The 20,470-nt window shown below is 37.0% G+C and overlaps 1 protein-coding gene across 1 annotated transcript in view; it reads right to left on the bottom strand.

Annotated features, from left to right (window-relative positions):
- Eaat2 (Excitatory amino acid transporter 2) overlaps positions 1-20,129 on the bottom strand; it is a 226,930-nt gene extending 206,801 nt beyond the window's left edge. Inside the window, exon 1 of the mRNA XM_081758158.1 lies at positions 19,725-20,129. The gene's annotated coding sequence lies outside the window, so the exon portion shown is untranslated. The remainder of the gene's footprint in view (positions 1-19,724) is intronic.
- Between the last annotated feature and the right edge of the window lie 341 nt (positions 20,130-20,470).

The following is a 20,470-nucleotide window of genomic DNA, read 5'->3' as shown; positions in this document are numbered from 1 at the left end:
GTAATAAAAAGATTACAAATTGATAAGTTGAATATACAAACATAATGAAGAACATTTATCAACATTTAGATCTGCACAAATCAATACACAATAAATTTCAATAATAAATGTAGTTTGAATGTTGTTATAACACACTCTTCGTGGACTTCTCGTGACGCGAGAGGATTTTGAACATTTCTAGATTAAATTAAGTCTTTGAAATGAAATTTTTTAGTTGTACGTACCACAGTTATACGGTGTAGACTAAAAAGAAAAGACGATGATGATGCGAATGGAGAAAATAAGAGGAAACAAGAGAACCTCAAGAAAATTCACGCACATCCACAAAGCCCATTTGGCGAGAGCTGGGATCAAATCAGAGACTCCCAGAGGTGAACGTTCTACCACTGAGTCACCGCGGCCCTCGGATGAAATTAAAATAAAATATCATACAATGCATATTTATAAACACCTATAGATTTATATTGATATATGCAAACCTATAGATTTCTAAGCACTGGCGTACGCAGAAATTTAATTAAAGGGGTTCAAACATTAATTCAATCTCATAGCTTTTTAGAACAAGTTTGAAGTTTTCTACATTATATACTTGTATACATCTTAGTATATATTGTAAATGTTTATTTTTCTATAATCCCGTGCTCAAGGGAGAATTAAACCAAATCCTCCCTTGAATATGCCAGTGTTCCTAATGAGAAGTGGCGTATTTTGAACATTTTTTCTCTAATTACGTGAGTTATCCTGATAAAATATTGTTAAATTACAACCGTTATAAAAGAAGGGGCTAGTTTCATGAGGTGAATGCTCTACTAGTGATCAACCGCAGCCCCCTAGATAAAGTTTTTTTTTTTTTTTTTTTTTAAGATCACAATTTTGTACATAATTTTTGAAAATGGAACTAGAACAATTTCGAGATAAAACTAGAAGAGTTTTCAGAGAATCAAAATGAGACGAGGACAACACTACATATGATTCATATCATATTAACTCCATTCGAGAATCGAACCTTTGTTTCCGGCGTCGACTTTTCGTAATTACCTGGTTATTTTATAACGAAAGCTCTTTTATAAGTAGCTATAGTTTATACAGTGGCGGATCCAGCCCGGGGCTAATGGGCCTAGTCTCCCCAGATTTTTGAATGACAGATAATTGAAGCTTTTATTTATATATTTTTCGAAGTTTATAGTAAGCGTTGTCCTGTATTGTTTAGTGGAAAATTTTTGAAACACTGGATATAGTATCAGTACCAGTTTTTCTGTTATACATAGGGATGCGCACGAGACGAGTCGAGACAGGATTTTCCTGACAAAATTCGAGTCGAGACACGGCTTTTCCAATAGAGAAATATACGTTTTCCGAGTCGAGACATCACTTTTACAGCACATTTTCGAGACGAGACAGCCACAAATCTTGTCTCGTGCGCATCCCTAGTTATACAATGTGTAAAAGAACACTTTAGGTCTACAACGTCAACGAATAACCTAGTCATAATTAGAGATGGCTAGAACCGGTTCCTGGTGGAACCGGTTTTCGGGTCTGAACGGATCCGGTTCTAGAAGATCCGGTTCCGGAACCGGTTTTTCGGATCCAGGTCTGGAACCGGTTCTTCGGATCCAGGTCTTGAACTGGTTCTTCGGATCCAGGTCTGGAACTGGTTCTTCGGATCCAGGTCTGGAACCGGTTTCGGAACTCGTTCTGAAAACCGGATCTCCGAGAACCGGTTCCGCCGGAACCGGAACTTTGTGGCCGTCCCTAGTCATAATATCCATTGGGAAAGAGTTAAGCTGGAAATTTCTGAAAGACCCATGAAAAATTGCAAAATCATAATATATGTTTCACAGTCTGCGTTCTGGATGTTCCAGTTTTCCCATTCTAGATCCGCCACTGAATTTATATTCAACACAATGATAAGTATTCTGTCATTATTGGCAGATAACTTACTGCATACTAAGGTGTTACTTCAGCCCACATTTTCGGCTTATTAGTTTTAATACAATACATCAACTATGTAGCTCCTGATTGCATGCAAACGTTTTTCAAGTTGCAGTTAAAGGGCTGTAATAATAATAATATAAAAATATAGTTTCAAACTCTTTTGCACACACTAATTATATGTCCTTTGTGAATAAGTCTGCCTGTCAGACGTCCGGCTTTGAAAGAATAAAATTGATGTCCTTCTTTGTAAGTACGCTGGACACGCTTTGTCCTTTTATGGATCAGAAAAATAATTGTTAAAATTGAAGATCTATTCTGTAAAGAATCATACGTGTAAGTAGAGGGGAAGCAAGGATGGCCACGCGTCCTAGAACAATGCTGACCCCCTACAATAGCGTTGAACTATAGACTGAAACTGAAAAGCTCTTTTGGAGGTCCCTCGTGGCTAAGTGCCTTTGGCATGGGAGACCTGGGTTCGACTCCCAGAGGAAGCTTATGTGATTCGGGTTGCACGTTAAGCTGTACGTCCACGTCTCATATAGCCTTGCTACTGAAAGGGACGCTAAACCCAAATTAAAATGAATTGAAATGAAAAGCTCTTTGAATTCTTAGAAGTAAGGTATAATGGCCTGCTCTAGGAAAATATCTAGTTAACGATAATAATATTGATTGGTTAAGGAACCGATACAATCTGAGTACCTAAAGCAAGTTAGATCAGGGAAAGGAAATTGTAGATTGATTTTTCTAGGATGTTTTTTTTTTCAATTTTAAAAAGTACAAAATCAGTCTCTAATATTTTTGCCATATCTAACTGCAATCCTGAGTATGTGAATTTATATTTAAAAGACTGAAATATCTATTGACAGATGCTAGGAATATTCAATTGACACAAAGAAAGCAGAACTTCAAATGCTTCAAAACTGTAGTCAAAAGTTTCATGAATAGAGGCTGAGATCACTTGGAGATTTAAACGAAAAAAAAAAAAAAAACGACGACTATGGGAGAAAAAGAATTGAAATGATGGCAGAAACTCGAAAAAGGAAGAGAGGAAGACCCAAGAAAACATGGAAGAACAAGATATGATATTGTTAAATTTCTGATAGATAGAGCTAGGTTAATAAAATCAGAGTCCGGAATCGATTACCACTATCGGTTTATTTATAAAATACTCCAAATGACAACAGTATTTACAGAAATACTATAGTACACTTTTTCTCTAATTGTAAGGTAGAAATTAGATAGCCCAAAACTATGCGGTCGTGGACAGAATCTCTACAGAGCCCCAAAGCAGGCTAAGCAGAGTGATGTTGGAAACCCTAATGCTCCGAAGCAAGCAGTGAGGGGATTAGAAGTTACAGAGTCCCGAACCAGGCTAAATAAGTGAGGTTGGGATCTCGACAGAGTCCCGAAGCAGGCTAAGCCAAAAGAAAAGGAATAGCAAAGAGTCCCGAAGCAGACTAAAGGCTTTGAGGTTGAGTTCTAGGGCTCCAGGCAAGCAAGAGGAGTGAGACCAGAAGACTGGTGCTTGTCCGCTGGTTGTTGTCCAATATATAGGCGTCCCAGAGCGGCGGTGGCGCTGCTGTCGCCATGGTGTCATGTGACGTGTAGGAGGTGCTGGTGGTCCGTGGTCTGCTTCTTGTAGTAATCCCACGTGGTATGTAGTATGCCGACGTAAATACATGTGATGATGTTTACAAACAGGAGCATATGACATTGTTTGTATACAGAAGCACGTGGTACATTAAAATATTTGTGGGAGAAGGAGTGCAATACGCCGAGAATAGACGAGTGAGGAGGAAAAGAATTAAAGATGAGTACGCTGACTCCACATAAACATAAGAAAGGACATATACAAAGAAGAAGAAGGTTGTTATAAATAAATATAAGGAATCGCGAAAAACACAAAAGTTACCATTTTCTCTTGCTTTTTTTATCATAAGTGAAAGGAGATAATGAAATACAACTTATGACAATCATAGATATTATTATTCTACAACAGGAAATATAAACCTTAAGAACTTTCAGTGTTGCCATCCATAGAAATTATAGTATTGCCACAAAACATTTCCCCGAAAATCTAAGTTCAGGCAGTGACTAGAAAAACGAACTCAACTGCATTTGATTACGTATCATGTTGTCTTGCAACCCTATGAACTACTTTATTTTTAAATGATAATTATATTTAGTTTGCAATAAACAAAATAGTTTCAACATACAGTTATTAAAATTAAATAATAATGTTATTTAAAGAGTAGTTCACGGATACCAAAACAACATGATTCCAAATCAAATTCAGTTGAATTCGTTCCTCTAGTTGCTGCCTTAACTTATTGTGTTATTCTGGCAACACTGAAAATTCTTCAGGTTCATATTTTCTGTTGTAAAATAACATTATCTATGATTCTGGTAACTTACATTTCATTATCTCCTTTCACTTATGAATAAACAAGCAAACGAAAAATGGTATATTTTGTATTATTTTTAGTAAGTTAGGCTCTTAACACCACTACTACTATACGAAAGATACTACACGAAATGAAAGGCCTCATTACTCGACTTGTGCAAGTGTCTACCTGTGGAGTGAAGTTGCAAAAACACAATCCTTCCATACGTGGTATTCTTGTATTATCACTTAATTTCAAGTGTTTTAGACCTTTTTTCGAGCACAGAGGAAAGTAACTGGCCACTCTCTCCTTGTTCTATTGGTTTAGGGGTTTGATCTAGCTACATTAGGATGAACAGTCTAGAACTTGGCTTCGGGCTAAACAACCCAGACATAAGACATATTTGTTTCCCCTTTTGACAGTGTTTAATCTGTAAAATAATACTTTCTTTTGTTTGCGCATATAAATGGAGTCGTTCGGAACCAGTCACGGCTTGGAAGATCAAGTTAAAACCTGAAAGACATGATGTATGGAACGAAGCTTATTTGAAACTAAATAAAACATCAAAGCTAAAGTAATAATGAAACGTAGCAAACGTTGTTAGCATGCAGTTCCATGAATATTTGATTGCATTCTCTCTTTTATTTTTCGTTTTCTTTTCTGAGCTGTTTGCAGCAAGCTTGTTATCACGCTTACATTGCAATGTAATTACAATCCCAACTCAGTTGTCAAGTCAACCGCGCTTAAAAAGAAAGAAAAAAAAAAACTAAAAAAAATAAAGGAAAAGGAGAAATGAAATTGATGGATGGTTGTTGGAAGGTAAAGTTCTTTCTCTTCTGATTGTTCGACCAACAAAAAGAACCCTTCCAAAGACTATTTCTAGTTTACCTTATATTGATTTTCTCCAGCTGTCTGGCTGGCCTACTTGGCAGGAATATCTCCACCAGGACTTCACATGAAGCTCACGTATCCTGTGATATATTTGGATATTGTTCATGAAACGGAAATTTTTCAAATTATTTTTTTTGTTTTGTTTTAATGAGCTCTAAAATAAATTAACCCAATCCTACTCTAAAATTGAAACGGATATGAGCAATCACATAACGAACGTTTTGGTACTATAACACGAAAGGATGAAGCCTCTGGTTGATCAAATGGAAGTTTGACCTTTAGTATAACGTCCCACGTTTATGCTATTTTGGCTAAAAGAAACGGATTATTAATACAGAGTGGCCCAAAAGTAGATATACAGTACCGTACTGCATTTTATATCATTTCTTATTGTTACCCATCAGAAGACTTAGTTGCTTTATTATTTATTCTTAATGCCTTTTTACTTATAGGCCTATCTTAAGCTTAAGGATTCAAGAGAACCCCAACACCAGGGACGTACGCAGGGGGTACACGGAGGTCCGGACCCCCCGAAATTTCGACTTTTTTAAAATTTAGCCTAATTTTAGGGGCAATTTTAGCAATTTTAATATAAAATAGGTTCATATTTAGTTTGGACCCCCCCCCCCGAAATAAATTCCTGGGTACGGTACTGCCCAACACTTCCATATATATAAACAAATACTATTAGAAAATTGTTTATAATACTTCATGTTACAAATTCCTTTAGATTTGAGACTACAATGAAGTAAGGAAATCGGGAATAATTCCTTACTGGTCTAGTTAGTAGCGCACACTCCTTTGCTGTTTCGCGTTCGATACCCGGATTGAGAGCACTGAAATTTATATTTATACGGTGGTTCGGATTCTACCTTAAACTGAACGTCTATGTCTCATATGTCCTCGGTGCTAACAGAAGATGGCTCAAGTTTCACCAACCAATCAATATGAGTAAAGGAGGCAACATAAGATTTCTTGACATTCCATTCCACGTGTAACCTTGAATACACTTTAGTCAGTTATAGTTGATGCTGATAAGAAAAATTCGTTTAATTTATAATTTTACGTACATAAGCTTTTTTACACTCGCACTTATAGAGATTTCGGGAAAGAGCAAATTTCAAACCACGATCAAGAACTAACGTTCTGTTATCTGAAACAGAAACTCACAGGTCCCATAAGAAATGCTGTATCTTAACCTCTGCTACCAATATCGATATAGATCGGAAATGTGACCTGGATTTAGCCATAGAAAAGCTCTTCTGCATCTTTGTAACCCCTCCCCCCCTTGCACCTACCCCAAGATGTTTTCAATCTCAGTGAAAGGTGAAAGGTGAAGAAATCGCGTGTTATAGTTGCATGTGCATAGCTGTCAATTTATATAGGCCTATTTCAAGGTTAGCATTTTGTTAAGTAGGTTATATATTTTTTTCTATATACAACGAAATTGAATAAAGAATTTCAGGACAGATCTGAAAGTTAGGTCAGTGTGGGTTGCTTTAAGCAGATTCACCGCATTTAAGAGCCATAAATCAACTCTTCCAGAAAATCTTTTATTTCTTTGAAATCTCAGTCCACAATTCAATAAAATATACCTCCCGTTACGATAACCATTTGACATTCTTTCGCCCCCTTTGGCTTGAGGAAAACCTGTAAAGAATTTGGGGTAAAAATAAATATTAGAAAGCTAAAAGCAATGGTGACTGAACAAAGCGAACTGTATCAAATATAGAAATAGAAGGGGAGAAAGTAGAATAGGTGAATAGTTTTCGGAACCCGGGTACTATTATAGTAATATGAAGTGTGAATGTGAAATAAAAGCAAGGATAGAAATGGCGAGAGACGTGTTTAGGAGGAAGAAAGCTATTTTGTGGGGTCCTTGAATAAAGAATTTAGAGGAAGATTCATAAAATGTTCCTTAATTTTTTTCTTCCTTATGCAACATCAAGGTTATAAAGAACGAGACCTACCATTAACGTGAGATCCGAACAAGGATGAGCTAATATTAGCATGGGATTTGAACAAGAATGAGCTACTATTAGCGTAGAATCTGAACAAGGATGAGATACTATTAGCTGGGATCTGAACAAGGATCAGGTACTATTAAGATGGGATCTGAACAAGGATGATATACTATTAGCGTGTGATCTGAACAAGGATGAGATACTATTAGCGTGTGATCTGAACAAGGATGATATACTATTAGCAACGGATCTGAACAAAGATGAGCTACTATTAGCGTGGGATCTGAATAAGGATTAGGTACTATTAGCGTGGGATCTGAACAAAGATGAGCTACTATTAGCGTGTGATCTGAACAACGATGAGCTACTATTAGCGTGGGATGTAAACAAGGATAAGCTATTAGCATGAGATCTGACACAAGGATGAGTTATTAGCGTGGGTTCTTAAAAAAGGATGAAATACTATTTGCATGGGATCTGAGCAAGGACGAAAACTATTATTAGCGCGAATCTGAAAAAGGATGAGCTACTATTAGCATGGGATCTGAGCAAGGATGAGCTACAGGTGGAGCTCCGTTTACTTCAATCACTATTGCTTTCTTTTCTCTTTTAAGTTTAGTATCCCTTTCCAGTACTGAGGCTATATGAGACGTGACCCTATAGTATAAGATAGAATCCAAGCCTCCGTAATGAGTTCAAATTTCAACGCTTACCCATCGAGAATCGAATCCTGGACTACGTTCACCAAAGGTATGTGTGCCAGTCATTAGATCAGTGGGAGCTATTATGGTATTCGAGAAAAAAAATCGAATTCAAACTTCCAACGGATTTACACGGTTCATGGGCTCTACATGCCGAAAGTATGGTTTCCTGATGCCTACCTGTATCTTCTTCCTAATCTATGATTGCATAGAGGTAGTGTTGCCAATGATGCATGTTTCTGTCTTGTCTCGAAAAATATTGTGAAAGCGCTGTCTCGTCTGAGAAAGTGTGTCTAGATTGAAAGAGTTCTGTTTCATATCGTATCACATGACGAAAATTCTATCTCGACTTGTTCAGTGATGGAACGAGTCATGAAGTTCGTGACCCGTGACCAGAAGACAGTCAAAACAGACCTATGACTCAGAGTGACCTATGCAGACCTAGTGAGTGACATGGCCATATCCATGACTCGGAGTGACCCGGGCAGCGCATGTTCTGGAGAGACCTAGACAAAACTATGATCCAGAGAGATCCGGACAGAGCCGATGTGACTCGGAGACAACGAAACATCGTCATACACATAGGCAGTATGGATAAGGCTGCTACTGTAATTGTTCGTGAGAAAAACGATTCTTTCTTCTCTCTGTCTGTCTCCTCATTAAATCTATAATTTTGTTTAGCCCTCTCCGTTGGTCTAGTGACTAGTACGTATGAATTTGGTGCGCTTGGTCCTGGGTTCGATTCCCAGTACACAACCCAACAACTTAATTTCACCATCATTTCTTTTCATTAATTAACCGTCTTCTTTAGCCTAAAGGGCACAACCACAGGACGCAAAACTAAAAAAAAACTTTCTTTCTCGGTTGTTGTGTGCAAACCATTGCACTGAAAGATAACTACAAAGCTTATCATAGCATAAACGATAAGCTTATCATAGCATAAACGATAAGCTTATCATAGCTTACCATAGCATAAAGGAAACATAGTTTTCAGGGTCGCTGAGACGAACAGTGACAGTTCCGATGCCGTTTAAATCTAAATTCAGCTCACATTAGTCGTCCTAAGGGGGGTGGTGACGTGTAAAATAATTAAAAATGACCGATATTAGTATCGACTTTATAGTTTTAGGTTCCATAAGTTGATTGGTGACAGTTTAGATGCCCTTTATATCCAAAATGAAACGTATTCTCTCCGTGCGAAGAACGGTCATTTTGCTACTATTTTATAAAGAAATATTTCAGTAATAATTGCAACATAAATAAAACTCGAAGAAATAGAAAATGCTATACGAGCGTTGAAACCTAAAGCATCTTGTGGTCCTGATAACGTTCCCCCTTATGTTGTGAAAGGTTGCAGTGATATATTTAAATATCCACTTCGTACCATATTTAATATTTCTATTAGAACAAACACTTTCCCAGATAAATGGAAAGAAAATTTAGTCAGTCCATTACCAAAATCTGGAAACAAGAGAGAAATAGAAAATTTCAGGCCAATTGCTATTCTGTCGCCTTTTGCAAAAATTCTTGAAAGTATATTATATGCGCGAATTTTAAATCATGTAGAACCTGTTCTTTCAACTTATCAACACGGCTTCTTACGTAATAGGTCTACTTCGACAAACTTATCAACTTTAACAAATTTTATAGTAACAGAATCAGACAGAGGCGGTCAAGTAGATGTCGTTTATACTGATTTTAGCAAGGCATTTGACGTCGTTGATCATGGTGTCTTGCTACTGAAAGTAGCATCTCTGAACTTTTCGAAACAAGCAATGGAGTATCTTGTATCATACTTGCATAACCGAAAACAATATGTTTCATACAAAGGATTTGTTACTGAAAAATTTAATACTCTATCAGGAGTCCCTCAAGGATCTAATCTAGGTCCTCTGTTGTTTCTTCTTGTTATTAATGATATTCCTCTATGTATTAAAACTTCTCAAGGTCTTCTTTTTGCCGATGATCTCAAATTATACTCCAAAGTAGGTTCAATTGATGACTGCGTGAAACTTCAACAAGATTTAGAGAGTATTCAAATGTGGTGTGATGAGAATAAATTAGTCCTAATGTTTCCAAATGTAAATCTGTATCTTTCACGAGGAAAGAAAATCAAATTAACTTTACGTATACAATAAGTGGCACTTTCTTGTCTACCCCAAATACTATCAAAGATCTAGGAGTTATATTTGATAGCAAATTAACCTTTACCCAACACATTGACGCGATAACGAGTAGTGCATATAGAAACCTAGGTTTAATTTATAGGATAGGACAGGATTTCTGCAAACAATCAACATTTATGAGGTTATATTTTTCATATGTGAGGTCAAAATTAGAATACTGTTGTACTGTTTGGACACCAAATGTCGCAAAATACACTGATGCAATAGAAAATATACAATTTAAATTCTTAAAAATGCTTACATACAAGAAAACCGGTTTCTATCCAAAGTATGTCTCCTATGAAGAATTAGTAAGGAATTTTAATTTTCAAACATTAGAAAAGAGGAGATGTGTTTTTGATTTGTTGTTATTACATAAATTATTAAATGGTAAAATTGATTGTCCAGAATTAGTTTCAGAAGTACTATTACGTGTCCCAACAGGTAAGACGAGGACAGCAAACGCTGGGACATTCTATTGTAGAAAAGCAAGAACAAAAATATTACATAAGTCTCCTCTGTGGACAATGTGTGCTTCATATAATGAAATGATTAGATTTCATGTAATAGATGTGTTTAGTATGTCAGAGAACAAATTCAAAAGAATTATCATGCAATAACTTATGTATAATTAGATAACGTATATTTGTGTATGTTTAATAGTGTATTTTAAATAATTCTGTATACGACACTATAACTGGGCATTAAGCCTGTTGTGTTGTCCTTATGAAATAAATAAATAAATAAATAAATAAACATCGTTTAATTACAGAAATGAGAGCTGGAATATGTAATGTCATGGCCCATATCTCTTATTAATATGCATTTATTTTCATTCAATTTTCCTCACAAAAACTGAAAATTTTTAGGTTAGTATTCTAAACGGATATCTTGCCAAACGCTGACTATAAATATAGAGCATCAACTTCCTTACTTCAGTACAAACAAATACCAGTAAGTTAACTTCTATTTTGACTAAACATGTTTAGGTAAACAGCAAACATTGCGCATTAATAGAAGAAAACAACCCACCACGCAACGATCACTGATTGGCTAACAAGTATAAGGCAATGGAAGGTGTGTTTATTTTAGAGCTCTTGTTTTGTAAACAGACTTGGAAGAAAAAAATATTCCATTGCTGTATGAGAAGAAAGTAGTGGCTTCGGACTTCCTGTGCGTTATGCAGAGTCGTTTTGACGTATGGTTAGCATCATACTAAAGACCTGACTACTACAGAAAACGTATGTTAGTCGAACTCTTTAGTATGGTACTAATCTTGCGTCAGAACGACTGCATAAGCCCACGTGTCCAGGAGCGGATTAAGGGCGGAGCCAATGGAGCCCAGGCTCCGGGGGCCCCCAAAAATCCCTCTTTAATACTAAAATATACTTGTACCATTCAACTTATTATATTATAGGCTTCAGACCCATGCTAATTTTTTTCCTGCTCGCTACGCTCGCGGTGTCACTAGAGCAGCGTTTCCCAACCGGTGTGCCGCGATGAAATCGAGGTGGTTGTCTCGTAGTCGTGCATTGTCAAGCTTTTATGCACTTAAGGAATAATTTCTTCTATTCTTTCTGTCAGAAGAAAGTGAAAATGTCGATTTCCTTAGTGATGATTCTTGATGCAATACATTTCTTACCTACATATTCCAAACATTGAATACCCTGAATAAATGCATGCGGGGAAAAATAGGAAAATATCCTAACCTTAAGTGACAATTTTGCTCATTTAGGGAGAAATTCACATTTTGGGAGGTCAGAATGAGAAAACAAAACAAATATGACATTTGAGATTGCAAAGTCTGTAAAATTGACACAAACCTCTCAACACTCATTTCAAAAGGTCTGTGCGGATATAAAATATCGCATCTGCAGCATCTCTATCCGCACCCACATCTGCAGATGATGAGGTAGCAAATATATACAACTTAAATATTCTATAATAGTCATGATTTCGAAAAATTTTTAAAACACATTTTAAATAGTTATTGAAAAGAGCAATAAAAGGGCAACTCTCTCGTGTCATTTCTTGTCCATTTGCTGTCACTGAGTCACAAGCTTCAAACATACTTATTTTGATTTGAGTTATTTTTCAACCGGTTTTAAAACTTCTAATTCAAAACAAACGTTTCTTAGTGCTCTTCCCACCATCATCATAAATTTCATAGCGTTTTTTTTAGGTAGGGAAAAGATGTAGGAAACCATATCCGCAACTTTATCCGCTATCCGCACATAAGCGAAATATATATCCGCAGATACTCATTTTGCTGCGGATATCCGCATCCGCACAGACCTCTACTCATTTCAGATGCATTGTCTTTGTTGTGTACCAATGTTGAGAAGTATTTTTCCTACGCTTAAGTTTAATTCATTTGACTGGGTGAGGGACTCCTTTGCGCCTTCTGTCCTACAGTCAGCAGAATTAAATGTACAGGAAAAAAGTGTATTGGTCGATGTGAGGAATGACTGAGGTTTGAAGCTCCAGCACTCACAAGACAAGGCTTCATTCATGATTTCTCTCCGGAGAGAATATCCAGCTATTTCTACAAAGTTCATATTCCCTTTTCTACATCCTACTTAAGTAAAGCAGGATTTTCTGCAATGAACACAATCAAGAACGGGTCACAACTGTTAACTCCGGAACACGACATGAGGGCGTGTTTAAGAACTATCAGTTCACAATTGAAGAAGATTATGAAAGACATCAAGCTCAAGTTGCACATTAATTTTGCTTCGTGCACCAATTTGTTTCACTTATTTTTGAAAAATTGTAACCTTCATATATTATTATTAAACAATTGCAACCTTCAATAGATATTATTGAAATAATGTTACATTACTAATATTATTGAACAATTCTAACCTTCATAAAATATTTAAAAATTGTAACGTAGACCAACGATGTTAATAAATTATAAGTTTCACGTGTTACTTTTCTGTACATTTTTAACGTTGAAAAAAATATTTGTTATAATTGTTATGACCATTATTGCTTCTTTATTGTTGCACAATATTTGGTAACTTGAAATATTAAAATATCATTCATTCCTTGCGGTAAAGCCAACATATATACAAATTACCTACATTTGTGTTATTAAAGTACAAGAGATTAGTTTGTTCGTTCGTTATTTAGTGATCTTCCTTCTTAGTGGAAGGTTGGATACAGTTTTCCAAAAAGAAAGTGTATTTTTAAAAACCTGAGTCCTATATTTCAGTGCAATTGTTCTCTATTTTTAAATTAGAATGAAAAATAAGCATAATGATTTACCACGGGAAGGAAACCAGCGATCGAGCTTTCTTCCCTGTGACAGATAAGCAATCACAGAAAAAATACCACGATATTTTATACTTACGAATAAAATAATAATAATAATAATAATAATAATAATAATAATAATAATAATAATAATAATAATAATAATAATAATAATATATCTATGAGTGAGCCGCGAGAATTCAAGTTACACCAGTAGTGTGCCGCAAGTTGAAAAAGGTTGGGAAACGCTGCACTAGGGTTCAGTCTTCTTCCACCAGCATCTTCGTGATACTTATTTTGTGAGGTTGACTATTTGGCTTGTATTTGGCATTTGTGTATTACAGTGCAATATATGAGCATTTAACTGTTAATAATGAATGTAATTAAACTAATTATTGTAAACTTAAAGCACATTAAAACATTACAGCGTGTTTCGATAAGCCTATTAGGCTGTAGAACGCAGGAAAGAAAATTTATGCGTTGACACCATTCGTAATATGGGGCCCCCTACAACTAGTCGGCTCCAGGGCCCCAAAAGTCTTAATCCACCCCTGCATGTGTCTAGTGTTTGGAAAGAAACCTTTACATATAAAATAAAAAGTCTTAACTGACTGACTGATCAACACGAAATCAATCTTTTTAGAATTAGGGATTATACAACAAACATGGTAATGAAAGTCTCGTTTCCAGATGCCTCATGGGTAATCTAGTAGTGATTATCGCATGCAACTTTAATAGAGGGGGTCTCGAGTTAGACTCGCAGCGGGAGAACGCATTACAGTGGTTCGGATTCCTCTTTCAACTGTAGGTTCACGTCTCATAGCTATAGCCTCGGTGCTGAAAGAGAGACTAAATTCCAGCCCAATTAACAATCGTGGGCAATCAACTGGGCTGTCAAATCTTTCCTGATGGACATCTGGGGCTTCCATCCTCTCAATCTCTTGATGGACCCTGAGATTAGCTCCACTTGATTAGGACTTTGGAACAGTCCCTGGGTAGACCTTCCATTCAAACTCTTTCCTGTCTGATGTTCTCCACACAAAACCAGCTATCGTCTCTTCCTTAAGACGTCTTTGGCGTGGGAGACCTGGGTTCGATTCCCGGCAGGAGCTCATGTGGTTCAGATACCACGTAAAGCTATAGGTTCACATTTCATATAGCCTCGCTGCTGAAAGGAACGCTAAACTCAAAATAATAATAATAATAATAATAATAATAATAATAATAATAATAATAATAATCATTATCTCCCTTAAGTCAAACACTCAAACTATTTAATGAACCAGGAAGAAAATGTTTGGAAGCCAGTAGAAGGCGCTTCCTTGTTATCAGCATACAACTAGGAAGAAATATATCAAATGGCTAGAACAAGGAAGGGAAATAGTCTATACATTATTTCCTGGTTTAGTTTTCCAAACTATTGTTGATTCGGTATGACACATCTTATTTCCAAGCCTGGCTGACTGCTAGACTGTGATAAAAATGCAACCGTAAGGAAGGCTTCTTGTAGCTTTGGAACCGAGATATCCCAACTCTTGGCATGTTTTTATTCAGCTCATGAAAATATTAATCTTACAATTACGTACAGAAACAACGACGTGAAGTTGAGTTGATTTTGAGTTTAACGTCCCTTTTCAGCAGCTAGACTATATGAGACGTGGACCTACTGATTAACGTGGAATCCGAACCACATGAGCTCCCGCCGGGAATCGAACCCGGGTCTCCCGCGCCAAAGGCGAGTACGCTAACCGCTTAGCCACGGAGGAGCTCAACAATGACGTGAAGATCTAACTCACTGTATGCTTTCCCCTTGGCATATTTTTATTCAGCTCATGAAAATATTAATCTTACAATTACGTACAGAAACAATGACGTGAAGATCTAACTCACTGTATGCTTTCCCCTTGGCATGTTTTTATTCAGCTCATGAAAATATTAATCTTACAATTACGTACAGAAACAATGACGTGAAGATTTAACTCACTGTATGCTTTCCCCTTGGCATGTTTTTATTCAGCTCATGAAAATATTAATCTTACAATTACGTACAGAAACAATGACGTGAAGATCTAACTCACTGTATGCTTTCCCCTTGGCATATTTTTATTCAGCTCATGAAAATATTAATCTTACAATTACGTACAGAAACAATGACGTGAAGATTTAACTCACTGTATGCTTTCCCCTTGGCATGTTTTTATTCAGCTCATGAAAATATTAATCTTACAATTACGTACAGAAACAATGACGTGTTCTGTTAACAACGATCTGTTAACTGATAGGCGCACATCTTTAGTGTATGTGGTCCTACTTTCAATTCCCTGTTGGAGAGCACTGAAAGTAATTATTTAGTGTTGCTCACGAGATTAGATTTGGGACTGACTCGTCTCAAAAACGAGTCGGAAAAGTGCTGGCTCGTCTCGAAAAGCATAATCTGTTTGTACTGGAAAAGCTCTCCCTTTTAACAAAATTTCTGTCTCGTCTCGTGGTCAACGTGTTACAGTAGTTTGAAAGGAAAATGAAATGAAATCTGTAATTTAAGGTCTCACGCATATCCATTTTAGGCTAAAGGAGACGGGTGATTATGAGGAAATTGGTGGAATGAGAACGTTCGAGGAATAGATGAACGATGTTGTGAACAACAAAACCATATGTCCCGGGATCTAACAAGGAATCTCTTCCACCAATGCTGAGCGGAGCACTTTACCACTGAGCCACCGTCAGTGTTACCAATGAGACGAGAATTTTCCGACTTGTCTGGATTATCGTCCCTATTACGAGACGAGATTCTAGACGAAAATTGTATTTTAATTTCGAGACGAGATGAGCCAGAAACATGACAATCCTTGTCTTGTTTCGAAAAAAAAAATGAAATCTTTAAGTTTTACGTCCCACGGTTATGCCGGTTAGGCTAAAGGAGACGGTGATAATGAGATGAGTGAAATGGTGGAATGAAGAAAGTGGGAGGAAACGGGAGAACCCCGAGAAAACCCACGAGCACGGTGTTTGTCCACCACAAAGTTCACTTGGCGGGGGCTGGGATCGAACCCGGGACCCCAAGCACCAGAGGTGAACGCTCTACCACTGAGCCACCGCGCCCCCCTGTTTCGAGACAAGTCGAGATATTTCACGAGTTTCAGACAACATTAACCCAACCCAACATTAGTCCCTTTTCTATCCCGAAATTTTTTTCATACGTTTTGTTAATAAAAAATTAATTCACTTGTTTCTTGAGATCTAGCAATTTAACCTGAACACCCTCAATAGAGAAGAAATATCTCACCAGTAACGGAAATACTTATGTATTTTAATGTTCTTACGATTTGAAGTATCGGTCATAACGCAAAGACAACTATATTTCAGTAAATTAGAGAATTAGGATTAGGAATTAGATTTCTGGGCTTTCAGCATTTAGGGCCATGTTAGCTCGTCACTAGGATTAGGATTAGGAATTAGATTTCTGGGGTTTCAGCATCTATGACCATGTTAGCCCGTCACTAAGATTAGGATTAGGAATTAGATTTCTGGACTTTCGGCATCTATGGCCATGTTAGCCCGCCACGTATGAGGGACGTACCTAGGAGATCATATTATCCGAGGAAAGGGAAGAAAGGAAGGAAGTGGCCTTGGACCTATAAGTTAGGTACCACCCCGTCATTTGCCTGGTGTAAATGAGGAAAACCCAGGAAAACCTCATTCAGGATGGCTGGCCTGAAAAAGCTTATACATTTTTTGATCGAGTGTTCCCACTGGGAATCGAATCCCGGACTGTTCACATCAAGATTTCTGTACATGAAGTTGTACATCGGACAGTGCAAATGGAGTCAAAACATTTTGTACAACAGCTTTCTTATTCTGTACAACAGCAAGAAAATGTTGGTTTTAAAACACACTGCTCAAATTTCGAGGTACGGTCTATTGGCTGGTGATCGAACACGGGACTCCACGTACCAGAGGAAAGCTATCTATCCCTGAGATACCGTACCCTCTCATTTATAATTAAAAATAGGACAATTAGATTTCTCATTTGGGAATCAGAAAAAAAAATTTAAGCTGATTAGATGTCCCATTCTAGCTGGGACAATGTTTTAAAAAAAGGGGGTTGTCCCAGCTAAAATGGGACATCTAGTCACCTTAGGGCGGAAACAGAGCCGTACTAAAGATTTCGGCGCCCAGGGCGAAGTAGGATCCGGCGCCCCTCCCTACACACATTTTACCAAGCTTTTCCTATTTTTTTTTTTAAACGTATAAGAGAAGCAACTTTTGTTATGCTACGCTGAATTTTTATCAAAGTGCTTAGACAGACCATTGCAATAGCCAAAAGCGATCATTATTTGTAGGAACTGTTTACAAGAGGCTTATTTTGGACTTTTTATTCAACTCGGCAAAACTACCTTTGGTTGTATACAGATCCACTTGAAGAACAGTTATGGAAATTTACAACGTTTCATACTATGGATAAGAAATGAAATTTCAATACATTAGAAACTATATATTTTTAGTGTTCAAAATGGGCAACAACATTAATTTCCAGTAATAATTGTAAAATTTTGTAATTTTATTCGGTATGTGACCACATTTTGTGAAACGTAACTGAAGCTCAGAAGTCTTCTTTGGGAATTTCTTCATATTGATCGATCGAAGTGAAGAATGTGTTTAAGGTTTGTACTTCAAATCCAAAATATAGTTTGGCTATTACATATGTTTGAAATTATAGTAATTACTTAATTTCTTAATGAATGAAAATTCTGAATTTATGGTTACTTATTAGACCCTATTAATTAACATATTGAAAAAACACATTAACACACATACAGATACATACGTATAATCAGCGGCGCAAATCTGTCTTTAACATTGGGGGAGGGGGTCACGGGTAAGACCGTTCTCATATTTTTTTTAAAATATTTTTTAAAGCGATGTTCAAAATATTTATGAAGTTGAAAAGCAGTGTTGTGAGGATCGGGGGAACATTGTCGTCTTCAACATTGGGATGCGGGCAGATTTGAGACTTATTCTAGAGGTACACCAATTTAATCTCACTTTCCTTTGTGGCAATCGGACACAAATCATCACACTTCTCCCCCAGAAAACACATTTCAAATCGGATTATTGGACGGACAGTCCCCCAATTCCAAGATTGGAGGAAATATGTCCCCCTCATCCCCCCGGGATTTGCGCCAGTGCGTATAATTTGTGTATATGCTTTGTATGTATGTAGATAGATAAAAATATCATACTTACTAAATACGTATGCACACACAAAAAGAAAAGTCTGGCGACACAAGTACGGTAGTTGATGTATAAATGATCCCAATAAATTCCTTCAAATTGGAAGCATTTCATATGTCAATAGAAGTTTAAAAATCACTAGTAGTAATCAGTCTTTTAAAAGAGACAAAATTCGTTTGGTTAAGTTCTGACCCTCTGCTTCAATTTCGAAAATTTTTATTATTCCGCTTGCTTAGCTTCATTTTTAATATTCCCGCGCAAACAGCAGGTTGTGTGTATATTTTTTTTACTGTTCTCATTTTTTGTACCTTCATTCTGCCCGTCGCCTAATTAATTGGATTGGGTAGAAGAGCGTGATTAAGTAACCACACTTATCATCAAAACGCCGAACACGTATTTCAGACTTTGACAGTTTCAGATTTTAAAACGCTCCTGCGTACACTACAAGTGATTACTCTGAAGCTTGTATATCACATCGTCATTAACAAATCATATAGAATAACTTTCTCTAAGTAATAAGTAAAAACTTGTCGTGACCCTTATTGAAACTTTTGGATTGCGAGCGTAGCGATCAAGAAAATTTTTAACAAATCTATTTCTTCGCAAACCGACAACAATATTGTTTTAATAGGGCGACAATACTTCTTTGGGGCGACGCGTCGCTTACTCATTTCCAACACTTTTTTTCATTCTTCTTGCTCGTTCGACGCCCTCTTGTACTCAGCGCCAGGGGCGACCGCGCCGCTCGCACCCCCCTAGCTACGGCTCTGGGCGGGAATCAAAATGTGAGGGGGATACACGGAAGGACTTCCACAGTAGAAGAATGACATGTAATCCCAACATATTTTAGCTCCAGAGGGGGGGGGGGGACGTTTGACTCATTCCAAGGTGAATGGTGTCCCGGAAGTATGCATGGAAGAAACACTGGCGTAAGTTCAATGTCAGCTCTTAACCCTGTATTGAAACCGGAAGTTCAAGTTCTTCCGGTTTTCATATTGCATTCTCGTATTTGGAAATTAACCATACGTTCACAGTGTGAAAAGGAACCCATTTGTCTTGAACAACACTTCGTTAGTTCTATTATAAAGTAATCTCATTAAAATATTGAATTGTTTACAAGGAAAACTTCACATGACCTAGGCTTACATAAAAAAATATCCGTTGCATAACAAATGCTAATTCTGTGTCACTTACTTGTTCAGTTTTTTCCGTTACAAAGATCCAATCACGTACTGTGTGTTCCGACCGATCGCCGCGTAGCACTTCCTCACCCTTTTAGAAAGTCACTTGCTCAGCAGACACACAAAAAGAAAAGTAAGTTTGATTTCGTAGTAACAAGCGACGCGCGTGGAAAACCCTTCAGAATTGGGCTCAGGAAGCAAAATGTTTGTCTAATGGACTCTTGAATCCTACGCGAATCGTAGGCTTTGATTTTTTGGGTTGGAATTTTCCCAACCCCGTTCATCTCAGGATCCAATACTATTTGAAAGTTACTGACACACACACACACACACACACACACATACTTACAAATACGTAAGTAATAAGAAGCCAACGTTGAAAAAAAAAAAAAAGTTTGTATGTGTGTGCGCTGGGAAGTGTGACTTCTGCCAGTCTTAAAATAAACCACTCTGACTTGAACAAAATGTGTCACATACAGTATTACGTCATTGTACACGTCATTCTTTTAAGCTAGTTAAAAACAACAAAATAACAACTGCATTTTCTTGCATATGAATAAGTTTATTACACGCCGGGAGTATATGGTGCATTGTACAGTCTTTCTTTCTTTCTTTCTTTTCTTTTCTTTTCTTTTTTTAAGCTACAGCAATTGGAATTCCAAGGTCAATGACGTCTGAGCGATATAAATTCAATGTTATTAATTTCAGTGGATTCTATCTTTCATCAACTTTCAGTTTTACGTCCCTGTAAGCTAAAGG

Source organism: Thermobia domestica, chromosome 5 (assembly GCF_964235325.1).
Source record: "Thermobia domestica chromosome 5, izTheDome1.hap1.1, whole genome shotgun sequence".
In the NCBI taxonomy this organism is placed as follows: domain Eukaryota; kingdom Metazoa; phylum Arthropoda; class Insecta; order Zygentoma; family Lepismatidae; genus Thermobia; species Thermobia domestica.
This window is presented reverse-complemented; position numbering and strand designations above follow the sequence as displayed.